General features: G+C 45.5%; 2 non-coding genes across 2 annotated transcripts; both read left to right on the top strand.

Moving 5' to 3' along the window:
• The first annotated feature begins 747 nt into the window (after positions 1 to 747).
• LOC122090247 lies at positions 748 to 854 on the top strand. The gene has a single exon (XR_006143487.1). It is a non-coding gene; the product is annotated as a small nucleolar RNA R71 (small nucleolar RNA).
• A 7,989-nt stretch (positions 855 to 8,843) lies between these two features.
• On the top strand, positions 8,844 to 12,224 carry LOC122090392. The gene has a single exon (XR_006143618.1). It is a non-coding gene; the product is annotated as a 28S ribosomal RNA (ribosomal RNA).

Here is a 12,224-nt window from a genome sequence, read left to right as displayed (position 1 = left end):
ATTGAGACAAATTGAGTGAGTTCTCTAGTAAGATTTTGATGGCTTGTCATGAGGAGGGCCATATTTTTTTCCAAGTCACTAATTCTACTTGCCTCTCCAGTGTTGGTAAACCCAGGGGGTTGCTGATAAGATGATAGGAGAGGGGCCCTAGGAAAACTCACCTGAGGTCCTACATTTGACCTAGGAAAAGTATTTTGGAAAAAGGATTGTTATGCAAAGGGAGGCCTTTGGGGTCCAGGTTGACCTTGATTATAGAAATCGGAAGGTTCTGCTTGGTTGCCCTGATTCCAAGAGAAATTTGGGTGATTTCTCCATCCTGGATTGTAGGTGTTACTATATGGATTATTCTGGTATAAGGCATTAACACTATCATTAGAAGTGCCCCCAGAGGTGTTGGGGCATTCTTCTATGACATGTTCAGGGGATTGGCACCAAGCACAAATCTTAACCAAATTGACTGATGATGGCTCTCTAGGAACAATAGCCTCAATCCTCTTGATTAGGCTATCCAAATGGGCTTCCTTGGCTACTATCCCATCCACAAAATATCCTTTTCCTCCTATAGTTCTTTCACTCTCTTGGGTTGATTCCCACTCACGGGTTTTGTCAGTTAAGTCAAGTAAGAATTCCCATGCATTTCCTTCATCTGTAAAGGATGTGAATCCCTCAGGGCACATAGACTCTATCATTTGTTTAGTTGGGTAATCAATACCCTCATAAATTATTTGACATAAATGCCATAGGTCTAGGCCATGGTGAGGGCATTCTTGGAGTAGATCCTTGAATCTCTCTATAAGTTTGGAAAATGACTCACTAGGCTTTTGCCTAAACTGAAGGATATCACTTCTAAGCTTATTGGTCTTGTGACTTGGGAAAAACTTCTTAAGGAAGAGAACTGTGAACTGTTCCCATGAGGTTATGGAATTTGTGGGTAATCCATACAACCACTTCTTAGCTTGGTCTTTCAATGCAAAAGTGATAAACCTAAGCTTAATAGCATCATCAGAAAGCTGTTGGATCTTAATTAGAACACATACCTCTTCAAATTCCCTTAGAAATAGGTATGCATCCTCAGAGGTCAACCCATGGAAATAGGGCAACATAGTGATGTATTGAGATTTGAGTTCAAAATTATTGCCCTGAGCTTGTGGTAGAACTATACAGGAAGGTTGGGCTGTTCTAGCAGGGTAGAACCTATCTTTCAGAGATTTAGGTGAAGGGTTTTGCTGTTGGTCTCCCATATTGAAGGGTTTTAAAGAGAGAAAACGTATAGGGTCACTACTTATTGGATCTCTTCTTTCTAACCAATTCTTAGTATTACGTATCCACTTCACACTCATGCAACAGAAAAACTTCCCACAACTAAAGTAAGACAAGCACAAAAGAATGGATAGCAAAACTTTTTGATGATTTTTTTGATTTTTTTTTAATTTTTTTTTGATTTTTTTTTTTTTGCTTTTTGGGAGCTTACTGGCAAGGATCCGGGGTTGCTCAGGTCAATTCCTGAGGTACTGCTACAGGGCGAAACCTGTCTTTATCATACTGTGAGGCATGGCGACCTCCACTGATACAACTATTATTGCAAGTTGTTCTTCTCAGGAATTCAATAAAAAAAAAAGAAAAAATATAAAACAAAGCAAACAAAGCACTCCGATTTACCAAAAGAAAGTGAAAAATAACATGGAAATGTCTCCCCGGCAACGGCGCCAAAAACTTGTTTGAGATTTTAAAATGTAACCGCAAGCGTACGGATCAGTGTAGCTACGGGTCGAACACAGGGAGAGCAGCCACTTTATTTTTTATTTCTTTTAATAATGCAAAAGTGAACAAAGCTCTTGCAAAAGTAAAACCCACCTAATGAGACGGGCTTTGGCATCCTTCTTCTGAACTAGGTATCTGAGGGCAGAATGATCAGTATGGCTCTATCTACCTTAATTCCCTCCTTGGATATTACATGGCCGCATTTCTCCCAATTATGTCCAACCTAGGTGGATCCTTATACTTGGCTGCTATAGGCTGAACATTTTTGGTTTCCTCACCCAAATCATCTTTAGTTTCAGAAAAATCTTTAGGTTCATCAGACGAACCTGGAACAAGAGACACACTTGTGTCCTCAATTGAGATGGGGAAGATTTAGGAACTTGTAGTCCTAAATTGGTTAGAGGGCCCTTGTTGAGTCTGACTTGAAGGCATTAACACTATCATTAGAAGTGCCCCCAGAGGTGTTGGGGCATTCTTCTATGACTCTCTAGGACAATAGCCTCAACCTCTTTGATTAATGGTTGTGATCTAATTCTAATTACCGTCCTAAAAATAACGTCCTAACCATTCGTCATCTAAGAATTTAAAGACGCAAGCCACGCAATTAAAATTAAATAAATAAATAACTAAAAATAAACAACCCACGCAATTAAAAAAAAATAAATAAATAAAGGAAAAAAATGCTGAAATAAAAATAAAGTAAAAGAAAGGGGATAAAGCTAGAGAGAGACTCACAAGTAGGTTTCTCTACTTAGCCCGAGGGATGCATCATAATATGAGCTTCCCTACTTGACCAGAGAGTCACTCTTACAAGGGTTTCTCTACTTGACTTTAGGGAAAGGGAGACAATTAAAATAAAAGCAATAAATTGATGGTTCTATGGCTAGGAGGGGCAAAGCCAACACATACACTAGCCATGAACCTTGGGGGAAAGGAATAGCAATAATGTAACGACTGAAAATAAAAATCCTAAATTAAGAAAGAAAGGGTAGTCAGAAGAGGGAATGAGAGGGGGGAGAGAAGACTACTGAAGGAGCCTACTTACTTGAATCAATGCTTGAACTTGAAAAAAAATTGCTCCATGGCTCGTGATCTTGTTACCTAGATCTAAGCCTAGAACTATAACTTAAAAAATTACAACTCAATTGCATAAATCATAAACATAAAAAGAACTGAATAAAAATAAAAGAGTGCTTGCATTAATTGACATAAAAAAAAACTATTACAAAAGTGATTAAAGCAAAAATAGAGAAGAACTAAAACCAAAGAGTGAGAGAGGGAGAGAGAGAGCAACTAAAAAAAAACTAGAAGAAGAATGAATTGTCTCTCCTCCTCTTACATGAGTTGTATTTATAGGGAATGGGGAGGTAGGGTAACAAATTTCTCTTTCCTAAAAGAGAGAAACCCACAATTGATTGTGAGATCTTTTGAGTCCAAAAGTGCTAAGATGGAGGAGAGAGAAGAGAGAAATAAATTTAGAGAAATTTCCTATAATTTTTTGCTTATTTTCTTTCCTCTTTTTTTTCTAATTTTTTTTTCTTCTTTTTCTCTCTCCTAGGGATGATTTTTTTCTTCCTTTGTGTGATTTGGACAATCTTTGGTGATGATGTGGAGGAGAGAGAAGATTTGGACAATCTCTATTTCTCTCTTTTTTTTCTTTCTTTTTTTTTTCTTCTCTTCTTGCTTCCACGATTTTCCTTTCCTTTTTTTTTTTTTCTTCTCTTCTTGCTTCCACGATTTTCCTTGCTTCTAATTTGATGTGGAAATCCCCTCCATGCCCTTAGTGCTTTAAGTGAGTGAAAAGCAGGAAATCTTCAACAAAATTCTCTAAAAAAAACAACCATGAGATTCGAACTTGAGACCTCTTGGTGAGCAAGGGAATTTTGTACACCATAGCTCACCAACTACACTAGGTAGTTGTTGTTACCAAAAACAAATCTTTAATCACTTAAGAATGTGGTCCATCGATCCTTGTTGGCATTTGGAGTATTCGTTGTACCTCTGGGACAATTGCAAACGGGCTGGTTCTGCATCTCGGTTCAGTTCTGATCCATTATTCTTTTTCTGACCCGAAAAGAATAATCATTTGTACGGGTGACCAAACGAATGTGTACTTTTAATTGAACATGTCCATCTTGCTCAGAATTTCATCCTCCTCGCAACCATGAAAAGAAATAGGACCTCTTTATGTGTAAAATTGAAGATATAGCGCCCGATAGTCCTTAAGGCTTTGTAAATATAAAACCTGCAAAAAGAGAGTAAAACCCAAGGTAGCTCCATTCTAAATATGTAAAATGCATGTTTTACTACCCTCGATTTCACACATAAATGTGCTCATCAGCAGGCATGGTAGGCAAACCCAAAAGACCCATGGCATGGGAAAAAAAGTGAAATGGCACGTGGGTTACGATGAGTTAGCCCTTGGTGTGCGTTGAGGCCTGCCACTGCGTGCGGCAGGACGCGCATGGCTTCCTGCCTTGCGTGCCATGAGCCCATAACTGCTGTAATGTGTGCCAATCACGGCACAGCATGCCCAACGAAGGTGCACGTGCTTACGAATGGTCAACCCTTCTGTCATACAACGCCGCCCCCTTCTACAGCATAGCGTTGCCTACCACCATGGACTGCTGGGCACACATGGATGCCTACCATGCGCTGCCATGCCCCCACTTCTATTACCACATGTGCCCGTCGACGCACAGCATTTCCAAGGAAGGTGTGGCTTGTGAAAACATGTACATGGTGCGTCCATCCCGATAGTGATCCCCTCTACCGCACATAGTTGCTTGCCATTGTGTGCTACTAGGCACACATGGCTACCTGCCTTGTGCTGCAGTGCCTCCACATCTGCTACCACATGCGTCTGTCACCGTACAACATGCCCAAGAGTGGCATCGCCTGTGCAAAACACCTTCACGGTATGTCGATTTCCAAGATTTGGCCCTTGGTTTGCATTACGCCTGCCACAGCATGCTGCTTGGCCCTCGTGGTTGCTTAATATATACCGCTATGCCTCGACAGCTGTTACCTTCTACGCTCGTAGCTACAAAGAAAGCCCAACAAAGGCGTGGCATGTATGTGAAAACAAGTACATGGCTCGTCTGTCCAGATGGTCAGCCCATCTGCCACACACCACTGCCTGCAACCGTGTGCTGCTGGGTCCCCATGGCTCCCTACCTACCGTTGCCATGCCCCCACAGTTGCTGAAACATGTGTCTATAGCTGCACAACGGTTTCTAGAGAGGCATGGCATTTAAAAATAGGTAAATGGCCAATGCATCCCGATGTTCAGCCCCTCTATCGTACACTGTTGCCTGCCACCCTGGGCTATTGGGTGCGCAAGGGTTCCTGCCTTGTGCTGCCGTGCCCCCATAGCTACTGCCAGATGCACCCGTAGTCACATGGCATGCCAAAGATAGGCTTGGCATGTGAAAATCACCATCAAGGCACGTTGGTTCCGATGATTGCCTTTGATGTGCACTGTGGCCTGCCATGGAGTGCTGCTGGGTATGCATGGCTCCCTGCATAGCTGCTACCACATACGCCGGTAGTCACACAACATGCCTAAGAGTTATATGGCATGTGAAAGACTACAACATGGCATGATGGTCCGGATGATTCGCCCCTTGTTTTGCACCTTGGCCGGCCAATGCGTGCTGGTGGGTTTGCATGGCTGCCTACACACTGCACCTACACCCTCATCGTAGCCTACTGCCACTTTTTCTAGTTTTTGTACAGCATGCCCAAGGGAGTCATGTCATGTGAAAACGTGGAAATGACGCGTTGGCCCCGTTGATTAATCCCATCTAGGCACCGTGGTAGTTTGACGTGCTTTGCTTCCTACCATGAGCAGTTGTGCTAGTGCCACTTTTTGCGAGCGTGGTCGTAGTCACGCATTTCCACCCCTCTTTGCTCTTTGGCTTGTCGTCATATGTAGGTCATGGTGCAAGGGGTGGGGTTTTGTCTACATTTGACGGAATCATTGGTCAATTCAATGTGCATAATAAATATTTGGTTGGTCCCTCCCCCCCATCCCATTGTTTTTTGTTTTTTTAAATTGCACTATCGTGGGTTTGTTGCTTGCAAGGGTTTTTTCATGGTCGATTTTGTGGCCTATGCTATTTGGAGAAGTGCGTTTCTAAATCGTGCCAAGGTGTGGAGGTGCTTGTATGCCTTTTTACGGCCAGTGTTATAATACGACATTAACGTGGGTCTCTGGAGACATAGGTTGCAAGCTTGCAGGTGGTGGTAGATCATCAGTCCCTCCCCCCTCGCTTTTTAAAAAAATTTCCATTCTTGTGGGTATGTTGCTTGCAAGAGTTCTGGCATGCTCGGTTTTGTGGCCTTTGGTATTTGGTGGAATGCATTTCTAAGTCGTGCCTAGGTGCGGAGGTGTTTGCATGCCTCATGCCGCAAGTGTTATAATGCGACATTAACTTGGGTCTCTGGAGAACATAGGTTTGCAAGCTTACAGGTGGAGACAGATCATGAGTCCCTCCCCCGCCCCCCCCCCCAACTTTTTTTTACAAAGAAAATTGCATTCTTGTGGGTTTGTTGCTTGCAAGAGATTTCTCATGCTTGGTTTTATGGCCTTTATGGTATTTGGAGAAATGCATTTCTAAGTCGCGCCTGGGTGAGGAGGTGTTTGCATGCCTCCTGCCACAAGTGTTATAATGCGACATTAACGTGGGTCTCTGGAGAACATAGGTTTGTAAGCTTGCAAGTGGAGACATATCATGAGTCCCTCCCCCTTCCCCCCACCCCACACTTTTGTTTTTAAAAATAAAATTTCATTCTTGTGGGTCTGTTGCTTGCAAGAGTTTTCTCATGCTCGGTTTGTGGCCTTATGGTATTTGGAGAAATGCGTTTCTAAGTTGTGCCTAGGTGCGGAGGTGTTTGCATGCCACCTGTCGGAAGTGTTATAATACGGCATTAATGTGGGTCTCTGATGAACATAGGTTGCAAGCTTGCAAGTGGAGACAAATCACATGTCCCTTCCCCCCTCCCCTTGTTCATTTAAAAAATTTGCATTATCGTGGGTTTGTTGCTTGCTAGAGCTTTCTCATACTCAGTCTTATGGCCTTTGCTATTTGGCGAATCACATTTCTAAGTCGTGCCTAGGTGCAAAGGTGTTTGCATGGCTCCTGCCGTAAGTGTTATAATACGACATTAATACGGGTCTCTGGAGAACGTAGGTTGCAAGCTTATAGGTGGAGATAGATCTCTAGCCCCTCGACCCCCTTTGATTGTTGAGATTTTCATGCTTATCGGGGCTATTGATTTTTCTTCTACCAAATCCTTATTACGTTGTACTAGGTTTGGTGGTGGATTGTGTCGGTAGTGGACGCAATGCACGTGAGTGGCTATTGTTTTTCTTGTGGTTGTGGGCTCTTTGCTTGTGTATTGAACCACTATGCACAGATACCTCTATGGGTCGCAATGGGCCAAAAGTGTCTTTGTCAAGAGCATGAAAATTGTTCCTGCGTTGCTTACCTAGTTGGATGGAAAGATGTTACCCCTTCACTCTCATTTCATCCCTCTTGCCTGCCCTTGTGGTTGGTGTGAAGTGGCTTGGCATACGATGCATATGTCGACTTTCTTTGTGTCAGTGGTGCACGTGCACTGTTTGTGCTCTAGGATGCGGGACATTTTGTGGGGCAAGGTCGATGTGTGTGTGTGTCCTCTTGAATCCTTTGGTTGCGCCTCTTTGTGCAAGAACGATAGACTGCTATTAATGTATGGAGCAGCATCACCTAATGCACAATTGGGGATGTGGTTCATGCTGTGCTTTGGCGTCAAGAAGGAAAGTTACTTGGTTGATCCTGCCAGTAGTCATATGCTTGTCTCAAAGATTAAGCCAAGCATGTCTAAGTATGAACTAATTCAGACTGTGAAACTGCTAATGGCTCATTAAATCAGTTATAGTTTGTTTGATGGTATCTGCTACTTGGATAACCATAGTAATTCTATAGCTAATACATGCACTGAACCCCGACTTTTGGAAGGGATGCATTTATTAGATAAAAGGTCGACGAGGGCAATGCCCGTTGCTCTGATGATTCATGATAACTCGACGGATCGCATGGCCTTTGTGCCGATGACGCATCATTCAAATTTTTGCCCTATCAACTTTCGATGGTAGGATAGTGGCCTACTATGGTGGTGACGGGTGATAGAGAATTAGGGTTCGATTCCAGAGAGGGAGCCTGAGAAATGGCTACCACATCCAAGGAAGGCAGTAGGCGCGCAAATTGCCTAATCCTGACATGGGGAGGTAGTGACAATAAATAACAATATCGGGCTCTTCGAGTCTATTAATTGGAATGAGTACAATCTAAATCCCTTAATAAGGATCCATTGGAGGGCAAGTTTGGTGCCAGTAGTCATGGTAATTCCAGCTCCAATAGTTTATATTTAAGTTGTTGCAGTTAAAAAGCTCGTAGTTGGACTTTGGGATGGGTCGATCGGTCCGTGTCACGGTGTGTACCGGTCGTCTCGTCCCTTCTGTCGGCGATGCACTCCTGGCCTTAATTGGTCGGGTCGTGCCTCCGGTGCCATTACTTTGAAGAAATTAGAGTGCTCAAAGCAAGCCTACGCTCTGGATACATTAGCATAGGATAACATCATAGGATTTCGGTCCTATTGCGCCTTCGGTGTGGTGTGGTCATCCTAGATCCGAATCTTTATCTTATTGACTCTCGACAACGGATATCTTGGCTCTTGCATCGATGAAGAACGTAGTGAAATGCGATACTTGGTGTGAATTGTAGAATCCCGTGAACCATCGAGTCTTTGAACGCAAGTTGCGCCCTAGGCCATTGGGCTGAGGGCACGCCTGCCTGGGCATCACGCGTCATGTTGCCCCACCTCCTTTACCCCTTGTGGTGGTGGTGCAGAGCGAAGATTGGCCCCCCGTGTCTCTATTTGAGGTGTGGTCGACCCAAAGTCAAGGGCTTCTTGTGTGGCAAGCATCACGATGAGTGATGGGTCGAGCCACTTTGCCATTGTTTGGACATCGTGTGCGTGTTCTGCTCCCATTGGGCTCTGGTGACCCTGATTGCCATTCAATGGCATTTCGACTACAACCCCAGGTCAGGCAAGGCTACCCGCTGAGTTTAAGCATATCAATAAGCGGAGGACAAGAAACTTACGAGGATTCCCTTAGTAACGGTGAGCGAACCGGGAAGAGCCCAGCTTGAGAATTGGGTGGCTTTGTCATTCGAATTGTAGTCTGTAGAACCATCTTTAGTGGCAGACCGGGCCCAAGTCCCCTGGAAGGGGGTGCCGGAGAAGGTGAGAGCCCCGTCGTGTCCGGACCCTGTCACACCACGAGGCACTATCGGTAAGTCGGGTTGTTTAGGAATACAGCCCCAATTGGGTGATAAATTTTGTCCAAGGATAAATATGGGTGAGAGACCGATAGCGAACATGTCCGTAAGGGAAAGATGAAAATGACTTTGAAAAGAGAGTCAAAGAGTGCGGATGGGGGCCGACGATGCATCTCGATCGGATGCAGAACGGTTAATAGCCAATCGGCCACTCGACTCGGGGCGTGGATCGATGTGGATTACGATGGCATCCCAAGCCTAGGTTATCGCGTTATGCCTGTGGAGATGTCATCGCCGTGATCATGGTAGCCAGCATGTGCCTTCGATGGCGTGCCTATTGGCAACTACATGCTATGGGCATCGGCCTGTCGGGCTCCCCATTCGACCCATCTTGAAACACGGACTGAGTCTGACATGTGTGTGAGTCAACAGGCGAGTAAAACCCATAAGGCGTAAGGAAGTTGACTGGGGGGATCCCCTTATGGGTTGCACCATCGACCGACCTTGATCTTATGTGAAGGGTTCGAGTGAGAGCACACCTATCAGGACCCGAAAGATGATGAACTATGCCTGAGTAGGACGAAGCCAAAGGAAACTCTGGTGGAGGCCCGCAGCGATACTGACATGCAAATCATTCATCTGACTTGGGTATAGGGGCGAAAGACTAATCGAACCGTCTAGTAGCTGGTTCCCTCTGAAGTTTCCCTCAGGATAGTTGGAGCCCACGGGCGAGTTCTATCGGGTAAAGCCAATTATTAGAGGCATCGGGGGCACAATGCCCTCGACCTATTCTCAAACTTTAAATAGGTAGGATGGCATGGCTGCTTCGTTGAGCCACGCCATAGAATCGAGAGCTCCAAGTGGGCTATTTTTGGTAAGCAGAACTGGCGATGCTGGATGAATCGAAAGCTGGGTTATGGTGCCAGATTGCACGCTAATCGAGAACCCATAAAGGGTGTTGGTCGATTACGGTAGCAAGACGGTGGTTATGGAAGTCGAAATCCTCTAATGAGTGTGTAACAACTCAGCTGCCAAATCAACTAGCCCTGAAAATGGATGGCGCTGAAGCGCGTAACCTATACCCGACCATCGGGGCAACTGTCAGGCCCCGATGAGTAGGAGGGCATGGCAGTCGCCATAAAACCTGGGTCATGAGCTCGGGCAGAGCGACCGTCGGTGCAGATCTTGGTGGTAGTAGCAAATGTTTAAATGAGAACTTTGAAGGCCAAAGTGGGGAAAGGTTCCATGTGAACAGCACTTGCATATGGGTTAGTCGATCCTAAGGGACGGGGGAAGCCCGTCAGAGAGCATGTACGCTCGCGTGCTCCGAAAGGGAATCGGGTTAAAATTCCTAAACCGGGACGTGGCGGTTGACGGCAACATTAGGAAGTCTGAAGACATTGGCGGGGGCCTTGGGAAGAGTTATCTTTTCTGTTTAATAGCCTACCCACCCTGGAAATGGCTCAACCAGAGGTAGGGTGCAGTGGCTGGAAGTGCACCGCACGTTGCGTGGTGTCCGGTGCACCACCGACGGCCCTTGAAAATTCAGAGGACCGAGTGCCGACCATGACTGGTCATACTTATAACAGCATCAGGTCTCCAAGGTGAACAGCCTCTGGTTGATGCAACAATGTAGGTAAGGGAAGTTGGCAAAATGGATCCGTAACCTCGGGAAAAGGATTGGCTCTGAGGGCTGGGTAGGGGGGTCCCAGTTCCGAACCCGTCAACTATCGATGGACTACTTGACCTACTTTCGTGGAGAGAGCGGGTACTGCGTGCTGGTCTGGGGATGGACTGGGAACGACCCCCTCAGGGGCCCTCCCCAGGCGTCGAACAGTCGACTCAAAACTGGTACGGACAAGGGGAATTCGACTATTTAATTAAAACAAAGCATTGCGATGGTCCCTGCGGATGCTCACGCAATATGATTTCTGGCCAGTGCTCTGAATGTCAAAGTGAAGAAATTCAACCAAGTGCGGGTAAATGGTGGGAGTAACTATGACTCTCTTAAGGTAGCCAAATGCCTCATCATCTAATTAGTGACGCGCATGAATGGATTAACGAGATTCCCACTGTCCCTGTCTACTATCCAGCGAAACCATAGCCAAGGGAACGGGCTTGGCAGAATTAACGGGGAAAGAAGACCCTGATGAGCTTGACTCTAGTCCGACTTTGTGAAATGACTTGACAGGTGTAGGATAAGTGGGAGCTGGAAATGGCACAAGTGAAATACCACTACTTTTAACGTTATTTTACTTACTCCGTGAGTCGGAGGAGGGGCTCTACCCCTCCTTTTGGACCCAAGGCCCTCCTCGGTGGGGTGATCCGAGCGGAGGACACTGTCAGGTGGGGAGTTTGGCTCAGGTGGCACATCTGTTAAAAGATAATGCAGGTGTCCTAAGATGAGCTCAGCGAGAATAGAAATCTTGTGTGGAACAAAAGGGTAGAAGCTCGTTTGATTCAGATTTCCAGCATGAATACGAACCGTGAAAGCGTGGCCTATCGATCCTTTAGACCTTCAGAATTTGAAGCTATAGGTGTCAGAAAAGTTACCACAGGGATAACTGGCTTGTGGCAGAATTTGAAGCTATAGTGACGTTGCTTTTTGATCCTTCGATGTTGGCTCTTCCTATTATTGTGAAGCAGAATTCGCCAAGTGTTGGATTGTTCACCCACCAATAGGGAACGTGAGTTGGGTTTAGACCGTCATGAGACAAGTTAGTTTTTCCCTACTGATGACAGTGTCACGATAGTAATTCAACCTAGTACGAAAGGAACCATTGATTCACACAATTGGTCATCGTGCTTGGTTGAAAAACCTGTGGCACGAAGTTGCCATGTGCCAGATTATGACTGAATGCCTCTAAGTCAGAATCCGGGCTAAAGAAGCGACCCCTGTGCCCATCGCCCATTTGTCGACCCGTAGTAGGGGCTCTCTGGCCCCCAGAGGCACTTGTTGTTGGCCAAGCCCCCGCAGTGGACGTGTTGTGTGGGCTGCCTTGAAGCGTAATTCCTATCGGGCAATGGGTAGTATCCTTTGCAGACGACTTAAATACGCGATGGGGTATCGTAAGTGGTAGAGTGGCCTTGCTGCCACAATCCACTGAGATTCAGCCTTGTGTCACATTGATTCGT

The sequence above is a fragment of the Macadamia integrifolia genome, chromosome 9 (assembly GCF_013358625.1).
Source record: "Macadamia integrifolia cultivar HAES 741 chromosome 9, SCU_Mint_v3, whole genome shotgun sequence".
In the NCBI taxonomy this organism is placed as follows: Eukaryota; Viridiplantae; Streptophyta; class Magnoliopsida; order Proteales; family Proteaceae; genus Macadamia; species Macadamia integrifolia.
This window is presented reverse-complemented; position numbering and strand designations above follow the sequence as displayed.